Source organism: Macrobrachium nipponense, chromosome 9 (assembly GCF_015104395.2).
Source record: "Macrobrachium nipponense isolate FS-2020 chromosome 9, ASM1510439v2, whole genome shotgun sequence".
NCBI classification, from domain to species: domain Eukaryota; kingdom Metazoa; phylum Arthropoda; class Malacostraca; order Decapoda; family Palaemonidae; genus Macrobrachium; species Macrobrachium nipponense.
This window is the reverse complement of record NC_061110.1, coordinates 85038385-85044146: the sequence shown is the minus strand read 5'-3', so window position 1 is coordinate 85044146 and position 5762 is coordinate 85038385.

Sequence of the window (5762 nt, the reverse complement as noted above, 5' to 3'; positions counted from 1 at the left end):
TACTTCCATACATACATGCATATACATACATACAAAAAGTGTGTAAAAGCATGTTAGCAGTTGCTTATCCTTTACAGAACCTAAGGGCATCGCCCAGATATACATCAGAATCCAATCAGAATCCAATTTATCTAATTGTGTGACACAGGAAAACGATACGAGCCTGTCTAATAATTCGGACGATCACTTCCTTTGTCAATAAAACAAGAACGAGAGAAAAAAAAAGGAGCGTTTTGTCACGAGTCGAAGAAGGAATAAAAACCCGGAAAGGAAAGAAGAAATATGAGAAGAAATATTTATCCGTAGACAAAATATCGGAAGGCATTATGAATTGAGGAGAGACATGACCTCCCTCGGCCTTATAAGAAATTTGTGACGCTCGAGTACCGGGCCATTTTGCTCCTTCTTCCTTCCCTTCGACAGAGGCTCGTCGGTTTGGGGGGGGGGGGGGGGGGGGGGGGGGGGGGGGGGGGGGGGGGGGTTGGGGTGGGGGGGGGGGGGGGGGGGGGGTGGATGAGGTGAGGGGGGGAAAAGGGTCGAGGTCTGGGCCTCCCTTTAACACGGCCATAAAGGCTATAACCGATCAAAAATCGACTCCTTCGCTCGTCCGGAATTGAAATTCAATGAGGTTTGTGCTTAGGTAAGGGAATTGCTAATAAGCGTCCTATTAGCGAGCTCCGCGGAATGAGCGCGGGGGACGTCTTGGCGGCAATATTCGGGAGAAATTGGCTGATAAATCGAAGGAAAGACGAAAGTCGCATCGTCTGAATTTGTCGCGTTCGCCCAGAGGCTTAGTCTCAGGCTCGCTCCAAAAGTGCTGCGAGACAAGAGAGAGAGAGAGAGAGAGAGAGAGAGAGAGAGAGAGAGAGAGAGAGAGAGAGAGAGTTACTAGGAGTTACAAGTATTAAGATGTCTCAAAGACTTGTTAGACAGAGAGACAGACAGACAGACACAGAGAGAGAGAGAAACAGAAGACAGACAAAGAGACAGAGAGAGTGAGAGAGACAGACAGACAAACAGACAGACAAACCGCTGAGAGAGAGAGAGAGAGAGAGAGAGAGAGAGTTACTAAGAGTTACAAGGATTAAGATGTCTCAAAGACTTGGTAGACAGTGAGACAGACAGACAGACAGACAGACAAAGAGAGAGAAACAGATGACAGACAATGAGACAGAGAGAGTGAGAGAGACAGACAGCAGCTGAGAGAGAGAGAGAGAGAGAGCGACAAACAGACAGACAGCCGAACAGCCGGACAGATAGACAGATCGACAGACAGAGAGACAGAGAAACACACAGACAGACAGAGTCGGAGAGAGAGAAACACGCACACAGACAGACATACACACAAAGAGAGACAGACGGAGAGACAGAGACAGACAGACAGACAGATTGCGAGAGAGAGAGACCTTACAGACCTTACAGACCTTACAGTTCGTTCGGGTTGCCCCAGGTCCCTCAGTGTGAGGCGCCTCTAATGTCTACCAGAGAGTTGCTAGTACATCTTCCGGTATATTTTGCATCTTCCAATCTTGGATGGTCTGGGATGCAGTTTAGATATTTGTCGAGCTTATTCTTAAACACATCTACGCTCACTCCTGATATATTCCTCAGATGAGCTGGCAACGCATTGAATAGACGCTGCATTATCGATGCTGGTGCGTAGTGGATTAATGTCCTGTGTGCTTTCCTTATTTTTCCTGGTATAGTTTTGGGCACTATTAATCTACCTCTGCTTGCTCTTTCTGATATTTTTAGTTCCATGATATTTTCTGTTATTCCTTCTATCTGTTTCCATGCCTGAATTATCATGTAGCGTTCTCTTCTCCTTTCTAGACTATATAATTTAAGGATTGTAGTCTTTCCCACCCAGTAGTCTAGGTCCTTAACTTCTTCTATTCTAGCTGTAAAGGACCTTTGTACACTCTCTATTTGTGCAATATCCTTTTGATAGTGTACCATATCATATTGCAATATTCAAGTGGACTACGAACATATGTTTTATAAAGCATAGAAATCATGTGTTCAGCCTTTTCTTGTTTTGAAGTGCCGTAACAACATTCCCATTTTGCTTTACATTTTGCCAACAGAATTGCTATTTGATCATTGCATAACATGTTCCTATTCATCATCACACCAAGGTCTTTAACTGCTTCCTTATTTGTGATTGTCTCATTATTAGGTCCCCTATATGCATATAGCTTTCCTTCTCTGTCTCCATAATTTATTGATTCAAATTTATCAGAGTTAAATACCATCCTATTTACCTCTGCCCAATCATATACTTTGTTAAGGTCTCTTTGTGTAGAGGCGGTTCCTATCTTGAACCATCACAAAGTAATTTCTCTACTTATTCTTGTGTCATCAGCGAAACTACTCACTACCGAATCCTTAACATTACTGTCTATGTCTTCAATCATAATAACAAACAATATTGCAGCTAGCACCGTACTTGTGGCACACCGGATATTACCTTGGTTTCATCCGATTTCTCATCGTTGCAATAACTATCTGTTTTCTGTTGTGTAAAAATTCTTTTAACCATCTTCCTACTTTATCTACGATATTGTGTTTTCTAATTTTCTTTGCTAATATATTATGGTCTACTTTGTCAAAAGCTTTTGCAAAGTCTAGATAAACCACATCTGTTTCATTTCCGCTTTTCATATTTTTGAATATGTTCTCACGGTGGACTTAACAGTTGGGTTTGTGTACTTTTTCCGGGTACGAAACCGTGTTGTCCTATATTAAACAAATTATTTTTTATTAAATGTTTCATAATATTTTTCTTCATTACCCTTTCGTACACTTTCATAATATGTGATGTTAGACTCACAGGCCTATAATTACTTGCCTCTAGTCTTGATCCACTTTTGAAAGTAGGGGTGATATATGCTAATTTGTGCTCATCATAAATCTTGCCTGTATCTACACTTTGTCTTAATAATATTGCAAGTGGCTTTGCGATAGAATGAACTACTTTCTTTAACAAAATAGCAGGGACTCCATCCGGCCCTGCAGCAGCTCCATTTTTAATTTCATTAATTGCCTGCACAATATCAGCTTCCTTAATTTCTATGTCAGCTAAATATTCACTATTTTCGTCCCTTACTTCTATATCATTATCTTCATTATCTATTCTAGGGGTGAATTCTCTCTTATATCGTTCTGCCAGTATGTTGCAAATTTTCTTTTTTTCATTCGTTAATCTCCCTTCAATTCTCAGAGGGCCTATTTCTATTCTTCTTTTATTCATCTTCTTCGCATATGAGTATAATAGTTTGGGGTTTTGCTTGATATTTAATAGGGTTTTTTCTTCCGTCCAAGTCCAGTTTTTCATTTTCTTTTGATTGTATAATCTTTTGTTCTGCATTTTCTATCTTACTTTTTAGTTCTATAACTTTCCATGCATTTTTTTCTTTGCAAGACCTTTTTTCCATTTCTGATTTTCTGGAACAAGATCCTTCTGTCTCTTGGTATGCATGAATGATGTTTACTTTTCTTCTTCGGTATATATTTATCCACTATTTTCTCCAATATTTTATATAATATCTCCGTATTTACCCTTATGTCATCACTTACGAAAAATGTTATCCCAATCTTTGTTTAATTCTTCATTAATTTCTGACCATTTATATTTTTTACTGGTAGAAGTTGTATTTTCCATATCCTTCCCACTTTTTCATTTCTTGCTTATCTCTATTTTCACTTGCTTTGGAATGAACTGTTAATTCTATGACATTATGGTCTGAAATACTCGCATTATAAACTATTATTTCTTTAACATAATTCATCTCGTTCACAAATACTAGGTCTAAAGTATTTTCCTTTCTTGTTGGCAGGTGATTTATTTGTTGAATGTGTATTCTAGTAGCATATCTAATAGCTTTTCAAATTGCCTCTTATCTTCTACACTACTATTACTCTCTTTTTTATATGTATAAGTACAACCACAATCTCCTATTCGTTCTTTCCATTCTACGAAAGGAAAGTTGAAGTCACCAGATAGGAGAATAGTCCAGTCCTTGTGATTTCTACATATATCATCCAATTTTCAATTATTAAGTCAAACTCTTTAGTATTAGGAGGTCTATATTACTATGTTCATCAATTTTTCAGATTCAAATTCTACCGCTATTAGTTCACATTCTGAGTTACTATATTTCTCATATATTTTTCCTTGTTTTTTGTCTTTCCCATATATTGCGGTTCCCACTTGATTCCTATTTTTTCTATCTGATCTATAAGTTTGGAACCCTTTTATTTGATCATCATTCCCAGTCTCTTGGGAATACCAGGTTTCACTTATATTCATTATATTTATTTTTTTTTCTTTCATTTTGGGTTAGTTCTTCTAAGTACTCTATTTTTCTTTTTGAGTTACTCGTAACTAAACCCTGCGCATTCATCACTATGATGGTTTGCGTGTTTTCTCCTTCGTTTAATAATGGTAGTAATAAGGATTTTCCCATGTCTCTTTCCTGTTCTGGTATGTTGTTCTTTTTTTTCATTTCCAGAAATTCTGACATTAAAAAAATCCAACTTTTCCATAATATTGTTATCTTCCTTCATCATAATTATTCATTTTGTGTCTGAATCTGCAATTTTCTCCGTTTCTGCAATATCCTCTTGCATAATAAATACAGTTATTATCGCTTGAGTAGAATTTCGGAGCTGATGCTTTGAAATTTTTTGCTGACACCTCTGCATATCTCATTGGTGGTTTGCTTTTCTCTTTTACCTGATATTCTTGATTTCTCTCTTTATTTGTTTCTTTCTTATTTTGGATTTTATTACTTGGTTGGTTATTTATTTGATTATGATTCATGGACTACAGGGTGCATATATTTGCATTTTTTGTCGAAACTTACATCCTTTTCCATTCTTTTAGGTTTTTAACATATTTTTTGGATGCAGATCTCTGCAATCATCCCCATAGCCATCTAAGTATGCACATTTACCATATATTTCATAGTTTTGACATACCTTAGATGTTTGTAGTAACATCTTTCTCCAAATCTGCAATTCCCTCTTTTCAAAAGGTTGCAGATTTTGTCTTTCTGTCTATTTTTTTCCTCTTTCCCGTCATTGTGTAGATCTGGGTAGAGCCTCTTCGGGATTTGCTTTTCTGTTGTCATATCGTAATTTATTTCTTCGTAGGTATGCTGCTTTATTGCCTCATATGTAGTATCAATGAGTATCTCTGCATCCATACTTTTATCTTGTTCTTTGTTTTCCTTATTCTGTCATTTCATTTTTGTTTACTTCTCTTCCGTTTTCCTCTTCTTCTTTTTCTTCTTCTTCTTCCTCTTCCTCTTCTTCTTCATCCTCAACTATTTGTACATTCAATCTTGATTTAATAACATTGTCTATCCATGATAGACATGTTGAACAAAAAATTCTTGTATCTTTTCTCAAATCTTGTATTACCTCAGCACACTGTGGATGGGTCGGAATGTTGCATGCAGCACATTTTCTGATTTTGTTGGAGTGACTATGCTATACCAAAACCTACACAGTTTGCATGCTTTTGGCATTCTTCTTTTCCTAATGCATCCAAATTAGGATATTCACAAGATTCACCTTATTCATTTTTCTTTGTCGGAATATGTTGGTTTATGTATATTTTCTTTATGAGTCTCTTGACCACTTGGATTTTATTTGGAACTTCTTCAATTATTTTCAAGATGTTTTCATTAGATTTGTTCCAGTTTGAAGGATTATATCCTTCTAATATATCTATGAATGCTTTTGTATCTTTTTGG